This window comes from Montipora foliosa, chromosome 3, assembly GCF_036669935.1.
Source record: "Montipora foliosa isolate CH-2021 chromosome 3, ASM3666993v2, whole genome shotgun sequence".
Taxonomy (NCBI): domain Eukaryota; kingdom Metazoa; phylum Cnidaria; class Anthozoa; order Scleractinia; family Acroporidae; genus Montipora; species Montipora foliosa.
In genome coordinates, this window is record NC_090871.1 from 15,916,841 (window position 1) to 15,926,840 (window position 10,000).

The 10,000-nt window shown below is 41.5% G+C and overlaps 2 pseudogenes; both read right to left on the bottom strand.

Moving 5' to 3' along the window:
* Positions 1-1,483: 1,483 nt before the first annotated feature.
* On the bottom strand, positions 1,484-2,471 carry LOC137994144 (pyroglutamylated RF-amide peptide receptor-like; annotated as a pseudogene).
* Positions 2,472-9,351: 6,880 nt separating this feature from the next.
* The window catches only part of LOC137994145 (galanin receptor type 1-like), a 2,709-nt pseudogene continuing 2,060 nt past the window's right edge, over positions 9,352-10,000 (bottom strand).

Genomic DNA, 10,000 nt, shown 5'->3' on the forward strand with positions numbered 1-10,000 from the left:
TCTTTGAAATTATCAAAAGTAATATTAGCAGCACTGCACAGGTTTAATGTTGTAGGAGAAATAAGTCATTGGACTTCTCCAAACTTGGTCACTACTCGAGCATAATGGTTTTCGATCTCAATTATTTCTCCTAAACGCATGTTGGGGCACAAGGGTGGTATTTTACCATCAAGTCGACCTCTATCAAAGAGAGGAATGCTGCAGCTGCCATTGGTTGTTGGGCATTTTCTGTGCATGGAATGGATGTGTTGTCAACTTTCTGGCTGATTTCTGAATAATTTCTTGAAGCCACTTTTCTCTAATTCGACTGTGTTCTTGTTGTTTCCTGTGAGGAGTTCCTGTAATTTACCCCATTTCCTACAATACAATACAATACAATACAATACAAAAACAATACAATACAATGCAATACAATACAATGTTCTTTATTTTGAGAGGGTAATACATGATTAACCCAGTAAAGAGTTTTCTAACACATGGCCCTCTGTAATAATACCACAGAAGACAGACCACAACACCGGGAACTACATGCCCTACACTTTGCGATTGACTCTGTACCCATCAGCGTTTACTATTCAAAACTGGATTATTATGGAATATGTGGGCCTATGTAAGCCTATGTATAGTCCTAAGGTTAGCTTTAATTAATGTTTAGGTTTGTTTCTGTTTTGGTAAAACAGAGACCTGTGAACGAGACCTGTGATCGGATGCCTGTGTTTTCTACCTGCCCATAACGACGTTTCATCTAGTGATTTATTATATCCACGGGAGTGTTTAGTGGGAACTAAAGCACTCATAAAATCAATACGACCACTAGATCCAGGAACCGAGTGGCGAATTTTTCGTATGTAACAAGAGTGGTCACTGATGATTGAGCAAGGACTTCACGATTCCCGTCTTTGTTCGTTTGTATTAATACCCAGCATTTGTATTAATCTTTACCATGTATATTTATTCAATCTAATAAAAAGAAAATTGCACATATGATTGCTAACCAAAAACATTGCACGTTATCTCGAAGATATGAATTTTATATTCTCGTGGCATGCAAGAACAATTGCTCACTTGTTCGCTGCGCTTACTCGTGTGATATTGTTCTTGCCAGGAGAACACAAAATTCACCCCTTCGCCATCGTCTAATATCCTCCAGGATAGGGGCAATCCCAACAACCATTCTGATTACTTTAAATTATTGAAATCGGTTCAAGCGGTGTTCGAGAAGAAAGATTTAATGCGACCGAGTTATCTTGGGGTCGTTAAAAGAGTAGTATAAGTTGAATAATACACAGGATATCATACGCTTAGAAATTCAATTGCTAATGTAATGATTAAATATATCTTCTATCTTAGACACTGCGGGCAACAGGCCTCGTGGAGGGGAAATGCAAAGGCTTGATTCCAAGATACTTTCTTGTGATTTTGAGTGGCACATTCATTGAGCAGCTAATGTACCTTTTAAGTGGGAACTTAACTCCATCATCTTTCAAATTCCCGCTATAATAACTTCTTCCAGTATGTTTGGAGTTTCTTGCATGTCGCATTGCAAGTTGCAAGCTCCGGGCGTGTTACAAGAGCACACACTTTTCTTGCATCTACGGTAGCAAAGGAGCTGTCTAAAATGCCGGCGAAAGCGCTCACTCTGCAAGCATAAATCACTGGATTGATAGCAGAGTTAAATGACACCAAAACAACTGAAGCGATGTAAAAAAAGCCTCCAAATTCGACCAGGAAATCAAAATTACTGAGAAGGTAAATGATAAGCTGAGGAAACCAGCTTATTGCGTATATAACGCTCACTGTTAACACCAAGTTCGTAACCTTTTTTCTCGATTTTCGGACTGCGCCTTGTCCCCCGATGGCTTCGTTTGTCACTTTCTTAAACATAAATCATACACAACTTGGAATACAAGGACAACATGCTGGATGCTGGAAGGATTCCCACTACCAGCAACCAAGCAGTTGAGTTAATTCTGCCGTAAACCGGCGAGGGCCACGATTCCAGGCAGAAATTTCTTCCTTGTCGTAGCGCATAGCAAAAAAAAGCGGAAGATTAAATAAAGCCGTAAAAACCCAACAGCAGACTATGATAATTTTAACTTTTGACATGGTGAACTTTAAAGATGGGTTAAGTGGATTCGTCCCCGCGTTGAAGCGTTCAAAAGATATGGCACCGAGGGAGAAGACAGAGGCTACGCCACCTATCCATGAAATGTTACCACCTGTGATGAACTTGCAAAGAAGATCACCGCGATGCCAACAGGTGAGAGAAGGTGTGTAAAAGGATGTCTGCGGGATTGTAAAGGTCAAAGTGATCACGTCAGCGACAGCCCATTCACCAGTAAATAGTTGATAGGCGTTTGCATGGATCTGTTAAGAATAACGGTCAAACAAACGAGTCCATTGCCAATCGAGACGGCAAACACCAGTATGCTGAAAAAACATGTTAAGGCGACGTCCTCAGCTGATAACATGACGAATGATGTCGGTTTCAGCGAGAACTAAAATTGGACCCAAAATATGCACCGGATGGCGGAATGAACGTGCCAAGGCACTTCTTACTTTTGTAAGTGTGTCTTTCGTAAAAACAAAGTTTTAGAATGAAAAAAGATCACCGTCAGGTAAATATACTTATGACGCTTCAAACCAGCTGTCCCATAACAATACGTGTCAACTTTTACCGCTTTATCAATGGAGAGCTTAACTTTGGTCAGGAATGTGGGTCCCCGCTGTTGAGGTAAAAAAAAAAACCTCAATCTCAGTGGGAGTTGTAAACAAGGCGCACTAAAAAGGCAGAGCGAGAGACAAAGGGAGAGAGAGGTGTTAATCTCGCACACCTTGTTGGGCCACTTCGTCATAAAGTTTTTTAATGACCACAAATATCGCAAATTAGTAATATACTTCTCTTTATTTCAAATTAATTTAAACACAGGCAAATTATTTCTTAACCTTCAGGCTTCCGTGATGCAACTTGTTTTGCCCGGCATACACTTTTCCCAATAGCAACGGTGAAATGGTTCTTTTCTGATTTTAAAGCAACCCATTTTAAAGTTTTTTACTTATGGAACTCGATAACTGAGGAATAAAACTCAACAGCTATTACACCTTCGAACATCTCCTTCCCTAATTCTCCGGTAGGTTAAACATGAAACGTTAGTGATATATGGTATTTTGTAATTTAAACACAGGCAAATTATTTCTTAACTTATCAGGCAACCGAGATGCAACTTGCTTCCCTAATTCTCCGGGTTAAACATGAAAGGTTAGTGATGTATTGGTGTATTTGAATGTGTAATAACATGGGTGACAAATTACTCCTTAATTTTGGCGCGAAATTTCAGCGTTAATTTATAATTTCACATGTGAAATTACATGTTGCCATGGCAAATTTTCATATAGTGCTAAAATGGCGTCCAGGTTTGAAAATTAAGGAGTAATTTGTCACCATGTTATTAATAGCTAATCAAATGGTATACCCGTGAAATTAGGGAATAATTTCATTTGCGTTTTGTCCAAAATCAAGTAATTTCCCTCGCCTAAAGGCTCGGGAAATTATTTGAATTTGGACACCCATACTGTAATCAAATGGCGACGAGTGAAATTAGGAAATAATTTCCACGCGCGTTTTGTCAAAATGCAAGTGAAATTATTTCCTAATTTCACGAGAAAACCATTTGATTACCTTCTAATGTCCTGGGCGACAAATTACGCTCACAACCGGAATTGTTTTACTGGTTTATCGCATCGAAAACCGAGAACATTAAGGACGGTGCCTACTAATTCAAGATATTTTTGCCCCGATGTGTGATTATGCAGGAACTGTAGATCTTAACAAGTGTTATTGAAATCCAAAAAGAAAATTGGGGGTAAAGCGCGGTATCATGCTTCACTTTCTTGCCGTACTGCTGCTTTCCCAAGAGTGCACTCTTTTTGCATGAGCGGAGGCAAAGTCGTAAGCTTCTTTCATAGCTCGGCGCCAATTTCTGACATACTCAGGGTACGTAGAATATCCTACTGGAGGTTTTCAAGCCAAACATGATGTCGATGGGTAGCCTTGGGGCTCTGCCAAACATTAGATAGAACGGCGAGAAACCTGTGGAGTCGTGACGAGTACAATTATATGCATGGACAACCTTGTTAAGATGCTCACGCCAGTGCGATTTCTGTTTTTCCGGGAGTGCTCTCAGCATTGATAGAAGCGTTCGGTTGAACCTTTCGACTTGTCACTCCGTTCCCCTAAGGGTGGTAAGGTGTTGTACGCGAATGCCTAATTCCACTCAGTTTCTCGAGGTTGTAGAAGAGCTTGTTTTCAAACTCGCCACCTTGGTCGTGGTGAATGGTCTCTGGGAATCCAAATCTCATGATAAAGTCATTGTACAATTTATCAGCAGCAGTTTTGTCGGATTGTCACGGGTAGCACATGCTTGAGCAAATCTAGTGTAATGGTCCATGATTACCAGGATATACTCATAACCTCCAGAGCTTGGTTCAAGATGAACATAATCCATGGAGACAAGTTGGAAAGGAGCTGTGGAAATAATGGGCTGAAGTGGTGCACTGACGTGAGTCGCGTGTTTCCGCTGTTTTACGCAATGGCACACTTTTGTGACATAATGTGTAATGTCCGCTCTCATGAATGGCCAACAAAAGCGTTGTCTTGCTAGCTCCACTACTCTGTCTGCGCCTAAATGTCCCAGGTTTTCATGCAGCTCAACGTACACCCTTTTGTGATATTTCTTGGGCAACACCATTCGATCCCTAGGTCCAGACTTGTGATAAAGAATTCCGTCTTCAGCAATGAACAGGTTATTCCATTCGCGTAAGAGCTGTCGTACGATAGCTGACTCCTTCTGTTTATCCCGAAAGGTGGGTCGTCTTCCAACTTGCAGAAAGTGTAGAATACGAGCAATAGTTGGGTCTTCACGTTGAGCTGTCACTAGTTCATCATGTGGTATGGTTGGAATGTCAGCATTCTCCTCCTGTACCATTTCAGTTAATGCAGTGAAAGAAGATAACCAGGCAGTGTTAACGGAGTTAATTTCCTGAAGCGACGATGAGACAGCATCCAAAACATTCTGAATAATTACCTCTGAACAACTTTGCATGTAGTCCTCGAAGCTGACTGGTATACGGGACAAGGTGTCGGCGTCTGCGTTGAGTTTGCCAGGGCGATATCTTATCTCAAAGTTGAAGTCGGCCAGTTGATTGACCCATCGTAAACCTGCAGCATCCAGTTTTGCTGATGTTAGAATGTATGTCAACGGGTCATTATCCGTGAAGACAGTAAACTTTGGAGAGTAGTAAAGATAATCGCGAAAATGGTCGGTGACCGCCCATTTCAAAGCAAGGAACTCAAGTTTGCCTGCATGGAGGTGGTAATTCTTCTCACCTGGTGAAAGTGCTCGAGATCCATAAGCAATTACTCTCATTATACCATCCTGATTCTGGTGCAGAACCACCCCCAGACCATCTTTGCTTCCATCAGTGTGGAGGGTGAATGACTTTGAAAAATCTGGATAAGCCATTATAGGAGGGTTACCGAGGTGTCTTATTAACTCATCAAGGGCCTTTTGCTGTTCTCTTCCCCAAGAGACTGGTGTCTTTGAAGGCGATTGTCCATCTTTTCCTGAGGTGCTTAGCAGGTTGTATATAGGTCTAGCAATCTTAGCAAAGTTCTTAATGTATCTTCGGTAGTAACTTAAAATTCCAGCAAGCTGTCTGACTTCACCAACAGTTTTGGGAATTTGTTCTTTTAACTTCTCAACTGCCCTAACACAACCTGGATCCATTCGGTAACCGTCACCTGATACAACCCTTCCTAGAAACTGGACTTCACGTTTGAATAAACTACATTTACGTGGTTTCAACGTCACGCCATGTTTACGCAAGCTCTGCAGTACTGTTCTCAAATGTTCAACATGTTCTTTAAAACTCCTACTGAACACAATGATATCATCTAGGTATGGAATGGCCACTTTGCCCCTCAGACACACACCGTTCCATGAAGTCAAACACCGTTCCATGAAGCGCTGGAAGTTGGCCGGTGCATTCATCAATCCAAATGGGATTCTAACCCACTCGTAGAGCCCCAAGGTGTTATGAAGGCTGTGGCTGCTCTGCTCTCTTTACTTATAAACCCCTGATGGTACGCCTTACCTTCGTCAAGGACACTGAACCAAGTATTCCCACCAACGCTATCCAGAGTTTCTTGAACTCTGGGGATTGGATGCCGGTCAGCGATGGTCTTGCGATTCAGTTCTCGATAATCAATGCAAAGCCTTAAAGATCCGTCTTTCTTTCGGACACAGACGACTGGAGAGGAGAATGGAGACTTTGATTCTTTAACAAAGTTCTGGTTCAGGAGATCCTCGATGTACTGTTTTACTTCTGGATACAGTGGTCTAGGAATTGATGTGTACTTCTTTTGCACTGGTTGGCTATCTTTCATATTAATCTCCATTTCCAGATCAGGGATACATTCGATATCTTGCTCACTGGATGAAAATGACTCATACTCTTCCCTTGTTTCAGCTAAAATCCGCTGGTCATGATTTAAGCCACTGAGGTCAACTGCTGGGAGGGGGTTTTTGCCTTGTTTATCTTGCTTCCCAGGAATTTCTAACGTCGTTGATTCCTGTGATTCATTCTGCTCGAGATGTTGATGTTCACACGAGGTTCTACATACACTCAATCGAACATCTGCTTCTGTCACAGACTTGACTGCCTGGAGAACTCCTAGTGCGGTGCGGCCATCAAGTACAATGTCATGATCAGTTCCATTACATACAGCAATTTGCACCCTAGATGTTTTCCCTGGTTTCATGTATAGCAAAGTCTCATAAAGTTCCAAACCCTCTGGTAAATGTGCCAACTGGTTTGGTTCAAACAACACTGGTGTTTGTTGATGCACAGGTCCAGTATTTGCACGACAGCTAACAGCAATTGTGCTATTCTTAGGGACCATAACATTTTTCCTTCCAGTTCTTACTTTACAAATGGCAACTGAAGTTGAGTTCTGAATAAAGTTTACCAAGGCATCTAGTTTAGTGCTCTCCGTTTGTGGAAAACTCTTGTAAATTTTTGGCTTGGAATTCTGGTCCTGGTTCACAAGCTCTTCAATAACATTGTATCCCAGAATTGGACAGTCTAATGTTTTTGATGTCAGAAGGAAAGGTACTATTAGTTCCCTTTAATTACTATGACTACTGGGAGGGATCAATCTCACCCTAACTTCCACTCATCCAATGTGCGGTATCACAGACCCATTCACTTCTGTTAAATTCAACTTTGCATCCAAGAGCTCTGACAGCTGTCTAATGGATATATCTTTTAAGTGTTGCTGAAGCCATTGAATTGATATTATTGATACCTGGGCACCAGTGTCCCATAACATATCAAGTTCATAGTCATTGAGCAAACATTTTACCATGCACTTCTTGCCAACAAGGCCAACAACTTTAGCATGCTCAGTTGGAGTTAAATGGCTAACACAAGGTATGAACTCTTTTGACTTACAATTGCTTGTTTCAGACAAATATCGTATTGCTTGACATACCCCTTTGTGTTCGGGCCATGTTCCTTTTGACACTTGTTGGAGAAATACCATACACTTTTACATTGACCAGACTTCCAAAGCAATCCTTGCCGTCCTCCAAATTTACAGCAGTGGTTACATTTTTGGTACTTTAACGGGTTTACGACTGCTTCCTGTCTTGCAGAAGCAGTCGACTCTGGTTTAACTGATTTCCGCATCCCCTTGCAAAATGGGAGTAGCTGCCACACTTGAAACAGTGATTGCAATAATCCTTCTTGTTCTGAAGACAATTTGAACACATAGGAGGTCCTTTTCTCTCTGGTCCCTTTGTGTGAGGCACACTTTGGTTACTGCTCTGCTTTCCGATTTCTCCTTTCAATGCCTCAACTTCTGACTTAATTGCAGTAATAGCTGCTAAGATATCAGTCTGGGAGTTGCTTTTCTTACTTTCTTGTTTATCTTTTGGTGAGTCGTCTGACGCTGAAGACACTGATACTGCTGGTGGCTTAGATCTGTTATTGGTTTTCAGCTTCTTGTCCCTCTCCATCTCTGCTGAGCTTGCCATGCTCATGTCTTGTATCAAAACTTCATCTGTCACATTTTGGTCTTTTAAGAATGGGCGACTCTTAGTACGAATGCCTTAATCTTGTAAACCAGTTTCAATTGACCGAAGAAATAAACGTTGTACATGTCCAGAGTCATTCGGTAGGGACGTGTTATCATCTCCCTCACCACATGCAAACAGTATTTGCAGTCTCAGGTCTAGAGCATTCATCAAAAAGGCTTGGGGTGATTCTTTCGGGCTTTGACATAAGGATGCTAGTGCCTAGTAAAGTTCTGATGTGTTTTTAGCACCATAGTGACTTCGGAGAATCTTTTTAAATCGGTCCAATGTCAGGTCTTGATGAGTTTCAAGGCAACTTCTAAGTACCATACCAGGTGTGATCGAACGCATGACACCATCAACAATTTCGCTCTCAACATAACCTTGAGCCAGTCCCGTTTGGACTTGACGTGCTAGCGAAGAGAAACTGATTTTATCTTTCTGGTCAGGCTCCCCAATTTGACCACTGATCTTAAATTGTCTACGTAAAGCACTAGTAGTCAGCAGTTTTTGAACAGAGTCTTCCTCGTTTGTTTTACATTACTAATAACTGGTTTTCCACTCTTACCTTCGCCCTTTTTGCCCACGGATGGTTGTTCCGTCAATAGTTGTTTTAAATCTCCAAGATAAGGCACGATTTCGGTGTCTCCTAATTTTCCAATCTCTTCCTCAAGTCGCTGAACGACATTTTTCGCTACGGCTAGTCTCGTCTGGCCTTCGATATCAGCTTTAAAGATCTTGGCTGTTCGCTCGAGTGAACTCCAATCTGCATCATAAATGCGCGACTGTATTTCCAATTGAAGTTCTTCTGCCATCGTGTAAACAAACGGAACGTTTTCGTTTTTCTCCGCAAATACGGTAAAAATGGCGGGCACTTGAAGCACGTGGTCAGAGCGATAAATACAACAAAGCTAAAAAACATACCAAAATCGATCGCCAAGAGTCGTAAGTCCGGTAATTCTTCTTCATTTAATCCCAGGTCCTGGCAGGGTCGCCAATTTTTTTAGAGGGAGCTCTTGGCACACAAATTTGCAACCAAACATCCTTTTATGTTTTTGTGTACGTATGAGGATCAACCAACCTATATTATTGGTCCCATTCCTTTCTGTACAGTGCTATATTCTACAGTGGCATATTCATTGAGCAGCTAATGTACCTTTTTAAGTTGGAACTTTTTAATTCGAAGGCTTGTCCATCATCTCTCAAATTCCCGCTTTTAATAACTTCTTTCAGTATGTTTGGAGTTTCTTGCATGTCGCATTTGCAAGTTGCAAGCTCCGGGCGTGTTACAAGAGGACACACTTTTCTTGCATCTACGATAGCAAAGCAGCAGCTGTCTAAAATGCTGGCGAAAGCGCTCACTCTGCAACGCATAAATCACTGGATTGATAGCAGAGTTAAATGACACCAAAACAATCGAAGCGATGTACAAAAAACCTCCAAATTTGACAAGGAAACCAAAATTACTGAGAAGGTAAATTATAAGCTGAGGAAACCAGCTTATTGCGTATATAACGCTCACTGTTAACACCAATTTCGTAGCCTTTTTCCTCGATTTTCGGACTGCGCCTCGTCCCACGATGGCTTCGTTTGTCACTTTCTTAAATCATAAATCATACACAACTCTGGAATACAAGGACAACATGATGGATACTGGAATGATTCCCACTACCAGCAACCAAGCAGTTGAGTTGATTCTGCCCTAAACCGGCCAGGGCCACGATTCCAGGCAGAAATTTTCTTCCTTGTCGTAGCGAATAGCAAAAAAAAGCGGAAGATTAAATAAAGCCGTAAAAATCCAACAGCAGACTATGATGATTTTAACTTTTGACATGGTGAACTTTAAAGATGCGTCATGAGGATTC